This window comes from Myripristis murdjan, chromosome 7, assembly GCF_902150065.1.
Source record: "Myripristis murdjan chromosome 7, fMyrMur1.1, whole genome shotgun sequence".
NCBI classification, from domain to species: Eukaryota; Metazoa; Chordata; class Actinopteri; order Holocentriformes; family Holocentridae; genus Myripristis; species Myripristis murdjan.
In genome coordinates, this window is record NC_043986.1 from 17,820,060 (window position 1) to 17,832,509 (window position 12,450).

Genomic DNA, 12,450 nt, shown 5'->3' on the forward strand with positions numbered 1-12,450 from the left:
GAAGAAGAGGAGGAGGAGGCGATGAGAAAGAGGTCATCAGCGGTCTGTTTCTGCCTGCATTTTGTCAGCCCCTTCTGAAATATTCAGAGGAGAAATACATACAAGAGAATGAAGGGAAGGGAGAGCAGGGGGTAGGGGTGCTGGTGGTGGGGTGTTTCTGAAACACCTCCAAACACAATGCAGAATGAAGTGCACGGCTGACTGCAAGTGATACTTAACAGTGAAGCTCACAAGTGGTGTAAAAAAAAAAAATTGTGAAGAAAGACGAGCAGGCTGGGGTTTCCGTGCATGTGCTGCGACTCCGCAATGAGCCAAACGATGATGTAAACAGCTAGTGCGTAGCATCTGTTTTCATTTTTTTTAAAAATATGACAAATACTATGGCAAGCGTAATAATAGAAAAAAAAAACAGGATGCCGAGGATGAAGATGATAGTGATGGTGCCGATAAAGCCTGCTCTGGATGATGGTTTTAATGATGATGTCAGCTGTGATGATGAAGATGAAGACTGCTGCTCCACTAATGATGGTAATGCTGGTGATAATGAGGTCACTGTGAGAGCTGAGCGGATGGGTTGCGGGGCGGAAGCAGACAGCAGTGCTGGTAGAGCAGAGAGCAGGATGCAGCGGTGCAAGGCAACCACAGGGTGGAAGGTTTCCTCTGTGTCTGAGATCAGAGGGCGGCGTGCACATGCATGCACACACAGACGCACGCCGACAGCCTCCATGCACACACTTCAAAACATCGAGGGGCACAGCGAACTGTAATCTGCGGATTACATGATCATGTCAAACAAAACATGCCAGGCCAACATATTTATGAAAAATGTGCATAGCCTGATTACAGTTCATTTTTAGAGATTGCGGCTACATTTTGGATTACATCACCAGCTGTCATGAATTGTTAATATTTTTGGAAGGTGAAAGATGCTGGTTCAACATCCTGTGCAGCGTTACTTTCATTGAAAAAACAGAACAACTGACAGCGGCACACAACTGACTTCCTCTACTACAGAGCCAAAAAACCTTACAACGCATAAACAGAGCACCTTTCGGGGTCTGAGTCGGCTGTATGTGAAGGGTATTAAAGCAACAGCGGCCAGTCTACTTCTTCAAGATTCTTGAACTTCAGTCACGTAAAATGAAAGAGATTCGTGCAGCTCTTGTTCGTGTATGCCAAAAGCGTCTCTTTGAACTAGCACAATGATTGAGACTCTGATAAACAAGATGCTGTACGAGGCATTTCTTAACGGTTAGCTGCAGTCAGTCAACAGTACCAAGTGAATGAGCACACTGGTCGTTTTAATGTTATCCGCAGAATGTCTTAAGGCAAATCAGGGACTCAGAGGGAGGCAAAGTAGCAATTGTAATCTAATTTAATCAGTAATTAGAGATTAATCACAGTGAATTTTGCAGTAATTAGTCATCCAAAGTCAGTGGTGGAAAAATTACTCAAATCCTTTATTTTAGTAAAAACAGCAATACCATAGTGGAAAAATATCCCATTAAAAGACCTACTTTAAAATGCTATGAAGGTGTTTTAGTTCTGTAGGTAATTAAATATGAAAAGTCATTGCTATGCCCCTTTCAGAGTGTTAAATTATTGATGCATTAACATACAAAAAGTAGTTTGATATTGTCGCTCTAACTGCCTCATAAGTTGGTGGTTCACAGCAATGCATCATGTTTTACATGTAAAAACGTATTCTGCAAAGTAGCTACAGCAGTCAGATACACGCAGTGCAAGCAAAAAAAAAAATCCCCCTGAAATGCAGTGGAACAAAAGTATAAAGTCTCTTAACATGAAAACACTCAGGTAAAGTACCAGTACTCTTCTCACCTCTGTTCATAACAGACATGCAACTGGATTACATTTTTTGTGTATTTTACCCAACACTGTTAAGCATGCACATACACCCTCCCACACACACATACACTCATTTTACATTTACATTTCAGACATTTAGCTGATGGTCTTATCTAGAATGACTTATAAGGAGGGCAACAGCAGAATGAGCTTAAATTCCTTAATCACCAAAATTACAAGAAAACAGGAATAATAAGCATAAAGGTGAGGGCCTTTATAAGGGCTAAGGAGAGTGGAAGAAAGACACATACATACAGACATGCACAGCCAAAATATACACAGCCTGTATGTTGTGTAATATATTACAGTATTATCCATCATCCAAGATTTTTGTGTTGTTTTTTTTTTTTTTTTTTTTTTTCCCAGTGACCGTCTTTCCAAATTTTCAACCCAATTGTGTTGTGACTGCCTGCATGACAGACAGACTGAACACACTCTTGTGTAACACTCCTCCCAGGAGTGAATTTCTCCAATTTTGTCATCCCCATTACAGTCATCCCCGAAACGACAAGCACCAATATAATAAGCATCATTCAAGGGGCTCTAGCTCCCTGACAACAGAGTAGATGTCTTTACTGATCAAGCCAATTCAGGGCCATGCCTGTGACTAAGCTGAAGAGTAGTATTTCTACAAAAGAAGCGAGTTTACTCCGATTTTTCAGCTCTGAGCTAAATAGGGCCAATTTAGTCTAATCACGGTTTCCGAGAGTTTTAGGGTGCCATTAGCTGGAGGTTGAGCGGAGGTTGTAATTCTGCACTTGATCCCAGCCTTGGCGGTGAGAGCAGAGGCTGAAAGAGTGCTGAAATGTTTTACTCATAGAGAGAAGTACCGCTATGCAAGTTAAATCTTACTCAGCTCACACCCATGGGGAAAGTATTCATTCACAGTTTAACAGTCACACCACACGCCATGAGGACAATGACAATAAACACCATGAGTGCTCATTTAATATAAGTTTCCACTGGCAGAGAGCCCCGCGACCCCTGTGACTGGTAATGGGTATCATCTTGGCGTTCTTCCCCATCTGAAAGCACCCCTGCTTCCTCCAGCTCCACAGCCCAGCTGCACTGCATCTGGTGTGGCCACTTGCCTGGCGATTCCCCCTCGTATCCCCGGCCAGAGGCTGCCAGTGGCTATCACATAACGGTTCCTGCAGACCGCCCAAAAGCCTCTTTTCCCTCTCCACACTGGATTAACAAAGCCAGCGTCCATGCAATTTTTCTAATTGTAGCTAGAGATTCACAAGGCTGATATATCCCCCTTCATTTTCCTGAACGCGGCTTTCATTCTCTGTCATCACATTAGGACAAATTCAACTAAGTGATTATTATCAGAGTAGAGCAACGGCGCCTTCTCTGAGATATGAGGATTGCTGTGTGTGTGTATGCGTTTGTACACTTGTGTGTGTGTGTGTATGTGTGTTGTGGTGTAAATTGCCACTGTTGCTCAGAAAATATCTAATATCAGAAAATAGCTAAATAAGTGCATGATAATTTCACATGCTTCAGCTCCTAAACACAGTTAGATGAAGTATTTTGAATTACAGCACCTCTTTAGCAGTTTGTCCTCTATTTGCCCCACGTCAGAATCAGTCTATCACGCTCTTTGAAGATTGGTCATTGATGCACACATAATCTATGATAGACAGAAATAAATGGTGATGATAGGCAAAGAGGAGAGAGAGAGGGAGAATGAGAGAGAGAGTGTAGAGGACAACATGTCTTCTAAACATTGTGAGGCAAGTTCATCAGAGGCCTGGACCGCAGCACATTACAGCTGAGAGGAGAGGAGAAATCACATCATGTCCATGGCAATCTCCGGCCCCGCGGGACACCACTGCACTGTGCATAACAACATAAGAGAGAGGGGGAGAGAGAGAGAGAGAGAGAGAGAGAGAGAGAGAGAGAGAGAGACGAAAGCACATAGATAGGGAGAGGCAGAGGTGGGAGGGGGGTTATGGCTTAACCCCTGACATTGTAGCTGTGGGCTGCCATGCCTATATCTAACTGACACTAACACACACATACACACACTCATTCACACACACACACACACACACTCACTGACACACACACACACACACACATACAGACACACACAAGGACTAAGACCTTGTACTTGCATTTGAAAATTCAGTTTGCAGTTTAGCGCTTATCCTTATGTGACCTGTTACAACTGGTCACATAACACATCAAGTGACCATAACACCTGCTGTCCTATTTGTGCTGGGCTAACATTATAATCTTATGAGCGATAACAAATATAATATAGGGTCTGCTCCAAGCTATAGGCAGCCTCCCTTCGTTATGTAAGCGAGTGTATTACGCGACCTGTGTGGGATTATTACTAAATAATTGTGTTAAATAAACTCTGATCACAGCCTTTGGTAATAATACACTCCATTTTTGTCTTTTTTTTTTTTATTAGAATGTATGATCAGAACAAAATTCAATACAAAAAATGCTATACACTTCTTCTTGTCTCTTTTTTTTTATTAAGCATTTAAAAATAACATTTACATTAATCACTCTTTCACTGACTGGATAAAATTGTACTTCATGTATGCACACATGCTATGTGAGTCTGACTATTTGACTCTATTTTTGCTCATGTACAGACCCGTATGTAGTTTGCCTGCATCTTTTATGTTTGTTATGTTGCTGTTTTTCTAGCTGGGAAAAAAAGGGTTTTTAATCTCAAGGGGACTTGGTTAAAAAAAAAAAAAAAGTTTAAACACATAACCATTTTTCAAAATCCACTGTGGACTATTCTCAGTTGAGAACATTTGGCAACTGCCTCCTGGGTTCTGCTGGGGATAAAGAAGTGCTTGTGCCTGTTGACGCCCTGGTCCTGTGCCTGTGATGTCCTCAAATGACAAACCCTGTGTTGTCATATCGTTAGAATTACACCACCTTTTGACATTTCAGTCATTTGCCTCATCTCATGTCGTAAGCTGAAGTCATTCCACCACAAAAAAAAAAAAAAAAAACCTAAAAAAACATCAAAGAAAACCCCACAGGTCGATCAACAAGCTTCTTTTGTCTCTCTGCGTAGGAACGAGGAAGAGGGGACGGGGAGACGTGTGGGTTGGATGTGTGTTTTTGCTAATGAGCACAGGACGTGCAAATAAAGTCGACCGTAAATGGGGGCTAAACGATAAAGCTTGATAAAAAACATACTGTGAGCGCTACATACCCTGAAACCCAGTGCTGAATGGGACCATTTATTCTTGGTATCTGTGTATGTAAATTAAGGACCTGAGGGAAAGTGTGTGAGTTTGTGTGTACAGGAGGGTTATTCAGGTCAAGCTAATAAAAATGGGAGGAATAGACTAGATACAGTTTGTTCTACTTCTCCCTCCCGAGTGTGAAGAGGACAGTTCCAGTGAGAGGCTACATAAGCCGCAATACAGTATAGTGCTGATCCTACAGACTCATCCAAGGCAAGACCCTATTTTCCTCTCAGTCGACTCGACTTAATTAACCAGAATGAGTCAGAAGCAACTTTCAGGATTTAAGATTTATCCTTACGGGATTGGGGATCTCGCTCTCTTTCTCTCTCTCCCTCTCTCTCTTTCTCTCTCTCTCTCTCTCTCCCTCTCTCTCTTTCTCTCTCTCTCTCTCTCTCCCTCTCTCTCTTTCTCTCTCTCTCTCCCTCTCCCTCTCCCTCTCCCTCTGTCTCTCTCGCTCTCTGTTTATGGTTGACTTCGGTGCTAACTTCCTGCTCATTACTTTAATGATGGTGCTACAGTGAGCTTTATACTCATGAGTGCAGTTCGCTTTTTAACACTGCAGTTTGGGAATAGCAGCAAATACGCACACACCCAGACACCACATACACACACACACACACACACACACACACACACACACACACACACACACACACACACACACACACACACACACATGCACACACACAAACACACTGTGACACACACTTAGACACACAGCAGCAGCAGCAGCAGCAGCAGCAGCAGAGAATCAAATGAAATCAGGATCCCACACGTGCATTATGTATGCATGTTGTAAAACAACAAGCACCCCTCCCCTATCTCCCAGAATCCAGGAGTGTTTCACAACATGTATGAATCTGTAAGTTGCATGTTACCCACCACGCTTACTGTCTAATATGCACACTTTTGCGAACTAAAAACAGAGCGAATGATGGTATGGAGAACAGCAGAGAAGGAGAAGTAAATGGCAAGCCGGGTAAAGAGGTATGTCTTTTTTCTCCTGTGAAGTATCAGCCTAACTCCCTACGTAACTGTGATACAGAGAAAGAGAGTTTGACAGACAGATATATCCAACCCCAGCTCTCTGCTTTAGCTTTAGATGCATTATTCATCTGTGTGCCAATTTGGAGGAACCCTCCCAATCCCCCAGCTAGCACCAAAAAGAGGGGAAGAGGGGGAGAGAGAAAGAGACAGGCAGACTGAGAGAAAGAAGGAGACATAGCAAGAACATACGAACAAGAGGAGAGCGAGTGAGCGAAGGAGGGAGGGAGAGAGAGAGAGAGAAAACAACAGAACAAAAGAATGAGTGAGACAGAGAGAATATGGGATCGGGAACGGCTCAATCTCTCAGCTGCAATGTAGTGAAACATCCAAACAGGATTTCAAACGATCCAGGGAGATTTCTCCCCACGTGTTCTGGTATTCCTAGCTCTGCCTGGCTTGTCTGCACAGAGCAGATTAATGACGATTTCCCCGCTAAAGACTCTTAACCCTGCCGAAAACACAAGAGGGAGCACGGACCGGAGGTGGAGGCAGACCAGCGGCCATGAAGCTCACTTTGCCTGTCCCAGATCGCAACTCGCCACTGTTGCTCAGCCTCACGGACACACAGACACAAGCACACACAAACCCCTTTCACAACGGCATAACGACATTGCAAACTAGTGCTTTCACTGTCCGCGCTCTCTCTGCCTTGATCTCTTTCTCTTGTCAGTGTTGTCAGTGTGATGACCCAATCCAGTGAAGCGCAGCCAGGCTGGCAGCTGTTTGAACCCGTCCGTCCAGGGCAAGCTCGACCCAGATTTAACCCTGCCGATCCAGCCTCATCCTCACTTCCACATTTGTCACCTATTAAGTAGCCTGTCCCGCTTAGGGAACAGGCTCTGAACATCACAGGCTAGGAGAGGATAAGTGGTCATTCATAGCAGCTACTCTTTACCCTAATGGATGCCTGTGCGTGTATGTGTGTGTGTGTGTGTGTGTGCATATGTGTGTGAGGGTGGGGGTTGGGTAGGGTGGATCAGTAGGATTTCTGTTTAATCTGTGGCCATCCCCCCACAGCTCTGATCTCTTAGACCCAACAGCTGGCTGTGTCTACCTCCTAGTCCCACTACTGTACTAGATACTGTACAAACAAGCAGCCGTGTTTGGCCGTTTAACCTTGATTTACACTCACACTGTGCTCAACAGCCATGACATGTGCATTATGTTGTGGGCTTGAGCAATACACAAAATTTCAGATAATAATATTTTTTTGTCTAAATATTACAATATTCAATATCATTATGTCATTATTTGAAATAAAATAAAATAAAATGAAATGAAATAAAACAAAATAAAATAAGTGGATGGTGTTTTTTTAATTTCCAGTTATTTTATTATATTTTATTTTATTTAAAAAAAAAATGCTCTAAAATATTCTAAATGAAATGCTTTATGTACATGAATTGCACATCAATCAAAGCTGTCATATGTGTAATGAAAATACAAAAAATAAGTTTGAAATATATATAATATATAAACTATAATGGGTAAGGAAGGGGTGGGAATTTTTAAAAAAAGTGCAGACTTCTTCCCACTCCGGTTTCGAACTTGTGTTTATTATGATTTGATGATGCTTGTATTATTATTTTTGTTTTGTTTTACGTATGCATGCATGTATGTATGTACATACACTTTTTGTTTTATTATTTCTTTCTTTCTTTCTTTTTTCTTTTAGACATGTTCGAAATAAAAATTCATTCATTCATTCATTCATTCAAATATACTGTTCTATATACATGTATATATAATATCGATATTGAAAAAAATTGCATTTGGCTGCAACTATCACATATCAAATATAAATCTTGACTGATCACTGGATACAAGCACAAGCCATATTTTGTTGTACAATATTTCTGTCTGTATAATATGACGTGACTTGGTGTTGATGATTTCACACAGAATTACCACTATCTGATCTCCGCTACTGTAACGTGCTGAAATGGGATTCATGAATGGCGCTGTGAAGGGCGTCGGCTTGCGCTCTTCTGGTGAAGGATCTGTCAAACTGTGGTGCTGCTCTGAGAATTCGCCTGTCAGATTTGGCCTTATTTGTCAGTTTACTGTGATTCTGCTCCCTCAGCTTTGTCGTGCCACCAGTCTGATTGCTGCAGAGGGCTCCTGGGAAGGCGCTCACATGGAGAATATATGCCAGGCCTCGCAGCTGATTTACATCAGGTCAGTCTTTACGGCGACAGACACAATCCTTCCACTCTTCCAATAAGACTAGTTATAAGGATTTAAACTGCTGTGATAATCTCCAGAGGTGTTGCCATCACAGTCAGAGTGGGCTGTAAAAATGGGTCTCACACTTCACACAGCATAGCACGATCTTTTCTCAGAAGATGCTTTTTGCTCTCTTGATTTGATTTTTAGGTGCACTTAGGTCCTTTTCAGGGGCATTTTTTTTTAGCTACAAAATATTACAGTTGTACACATTTTGTGCCACTAAGGTTTGTTTTATTTCCATCATACTGTGACATAAACAGAGTAATAATGAGGGGGTCTTTCTAATGCTTGAGGAGGCATGCTCTGTTGTTTTCTAATCAAAAACTCAAATTTTCATACCCAGAATGCACTAGGAAGAATCCCCGAGTCACAGGCTCTCACAAATCACCTACAGTAGCCCACAGGGGACCATAATCGCATTCATGCATGAATATTTGACTCAACTTTATGAAAAAAAAAAATGCACAGGGTGAAATGCAAAAAAAAAGGGTTCCTCCTAATTATCAGGGCAGTCTTTGTCTCATCTTATTTAATTTCACAGGCGTTTTCAGGACTTTCAGGGGCATTTTTCCTCTAAGCACCAACAAATTTCTGACCCGGATTTGTAGCATAACATAAGACTCTTGTATCTAATACACGCAGCCGCATATTCCACAATGCAACATCGGAGAACTCAGTAATTTGAGAGGGATGTAGCCTAATATACCACACGAACACAAAAACAAAATCACACAAGCATGAATGTAGACACACACATCACACACCCACACCCACACACACCCACCCACACACACACACACACACACACACACACACACACACACCCACCCACCCACACCCATACCCACACCCACACACACGTGTAGACCTACATGGCAGCGCCAGTTCCCAGGTCTCGGGTGGCGAGTGATGTTTTCACACTTGTGTGGGGGGATTGCTATTTCTGCATGGAGCCAGATAACTCAATTATTCATCACGGATGCCTGGTGCACTCACTTTACCTCTATAAGAGCGAAGCGGCGGGTGTGTCTTGCTCTAAGTGTGTCGTACGTGTGTGTGAGTTTGTGTGTGTGTTTGTGTGTGTGCGTGTGCGCGCACTACAGGACCTTTAACAGAAGATGAACCGCTGACATGCCACGCCACACAGTGGGAGAGGAAGAGAGGCAGGAGGAGAGGAGGAAAGCGAGCTGTCATAAACATGGCAACCAAAGAGATATGAAGCAGGAGGTGAGGATCAAAGAGCAGAGTGAGAAGAAGGAGAGACGAAGAGGGAAGGAATTAACTCCCTTATCTTCTCTCTAAGCCAACTGTGCACCTTTCAAACCTCTCTAGCTCAATAAATGGCTGCAAAGAAAGTTACTTTTGGAATAAACTGAACCTCAGCTACAGCGGTGTTCACCAACTTCCTCAAGACATCATTTCAACAGTTACCTGCTGTCTTTTTGATCTAGCCGTCCTCTTCCCACGCTCACACCACAAATGGGAATGGCATGTAACCAAGGTTGTGACCTTTGTTCAAACCCACAACACTTTGGGTGCATGTTAATATGTTGGCTTTGTGGGTAGACGCTCATATATCCGCAGGCCTACAGTCGCGCAGAGCGGTGAGGCTTGGGCTGTGTGTGTGTGTGATGCCATGTGTCCACTAACAGCTGCTGAGTGCTGCCCCTAGAGCACATTTATCACCCCTGACACCATATGGACTCCTAGAAACTCCTGAGTGAACCACACACAAACACACACTGGATAACACAGTTGCACACATAAATATTATACAGCACATGTGCAGTAGCATGCACATACACATAGATACACATAGACACATAGATACATGCACACACACACACACCCAACCCCCCCACAGAAAACACACACACACACACACACACACATCATATATATATATATATATATATATATATATATATATATATACATCATATATATATATTTATGTATATTCCTATATCTGCACATTTATTCCATCTTACTACATCAATCTTTGACTAAAAACAACTGAAAACGCACACATGTAGGACAGACACATAACTCTATGTCAAAGGCGGCCTGTATCTGCTTGTTCTGCTGCCCTTATTTCCCTGAGGACAACTCCTCAGAGCCAATTGGAGCAGTAATACATGTCGACACCTCCATGCAACCGTTTACCACAGCGTACTCGCCCAATGGCTCTTTTCATCAGCTCTACTCTCTCGGAGATGCACACACATGGACGGAAACGTGGAAACACACATGGAAGCGCATCTAGACAGCGCAGCCATTTCTCTCTGACATCAGATCACATACGGATGCCATCTCACATGCAGACACACGCACACACACACACAAACGCATTCATCCACACTCCTCTATGAGAGATTCAAACCGTTCCCCGGGGGGTTTCGCAGGACCGGGACAGTAGTCAGTCTGATCAGAGCGTCCGCTTTCAAATTGTCAGCACTTTACAAAATAAATTGACCCCATTATTATGAATGTTTGTGAGCTTGTTTGCTCGTATGCATGTTTGCTAGCAAATAAATGAGGGAGAGAGAGAGTGGGAGATGCGGGGCGAGACGGAGGAAGCAAGTGCATGCATGCGAGTGTGTACTGTATGTTGCATACTGTAGCGTACCTCCACCCCCGTTGGTTTTGGGTGAGTCACGCTCTGCAACTGCAAGCTTGCAGGCAATTTCACATTCCCCGATACACAACACACTGTTTCTGTCACAGTGTGTAAGCGTGCGCATGTGTGCAAAATTTCAGCTAACATGAACAAAGCACGACATGAACCCCAGATGCCCTGCAGAATGCTAAGCTCTGACACAAGGAAGCCAAAGCGGGACACACCCATCAACCGTCACGCCACCATCTCCCATTCATCGTCCGACATTAAGCGCTGTAAAAGATGACTGTGTCTAATTTTCACTGGATATGCCATTTCCATTTGAAAGGTGGTTAGTGTCCATTGAGCAGTGTTATCGTGGCTGTGCAGACAGAGAACTGCTCCCCTGCTCCTCCCAGCCTCAGACGGGGAAGCCATCGATTTGATTCACTCTTAAAAGCCAGGTCAGCCTCAACAATGGCAGCTTATGGAAAAACCATTACCCGAGGTGAATTCAAAAGTGTTAACCCACATGCGTGTTCACTATCCCTCTCTCCTTGCTGTCCTCCACAGCACCACAGATGGAGAGGGGAGAGTGAGAGCACTGTGGGTGCTTCTCAATGGAGCATGCAGGCTCCTCTCTAGGTGAGTCACGCTGCCTTTCTATACACTTCTTCTCCAAGGCCACCTACCTTACACCTCCACTCTAACACAGCTAATGCACTGTCACTGCCAAGTTACTACGCCTGCTCATCCACTGCACTACTCATGGCGCCTGACACCGTCGAAAGAGCCACAGATGACTAATTCAGTCCTACTGAAATGCATGCTGCTTCACCAAAAATGTTATGTCATGTTTAAGCATCAATAAAGTGAAGCACTCCTTCAGAGGTTGGCGTGATACAGACAAACTGAGAAAGTGATTGCTTTCCGTGACACGGTCAAAAAGTGAAACGCATCACTTTCAGTAGAAATTCTGCACAGAGTCTGCTGTACAGAAAATTCTGCCGTTGGTAATCCATCATTTGATTTTCAGTAAGACTAAAAAAAGGCAGTAGTGAGCTATTTCATTGGTACTGCATCTCAGCAAGGGCAGCAGCAAATGATATCGTTAGTGATTTCACTGGGTGTTTGACCTGCTGGCCGTGCAAGTGTGATGCCAGAGTGATCCGCGTGCATGACAGTGTTAATTAGGCTAATAAAGTGTAAGGCGCTGCTTATTGGGTTAGAGTACGGTTCAGCTAATCGAGTTAGCTGAGATTCCACGACGGCTGCCATGTTGGCCGTGCCAGCTTCCTATCGATCAGACAGATGAGTGAAGGGCACAAACACAGCAGGTGCGTTCATTAAGTGGGTGAAAACATGCAAACACACACACACACACACACACACACACATGTCTGATTGCACAGGAGCTATTTCTAAGGTGGCAGGTATCACATTGAATAAAAAGCAAAAGACAGTGATGATAGTAAT

At 43.4% G+C, this 12,450-nt stretch overlaps 1 protein-coding gene across 2 annotated transcripts in view; it reads right to left on the reverse strand.

The window, feature by feature from the left end:
• LOC115361611 (uncharacterized) overlaps positions 1 to 12,450 on the reverse strand; it is a 35,967-nt gene that overhangs the window by 16,022 nt on the left and 7,495 nt on the right. The window lies entirely within an intron of this gene.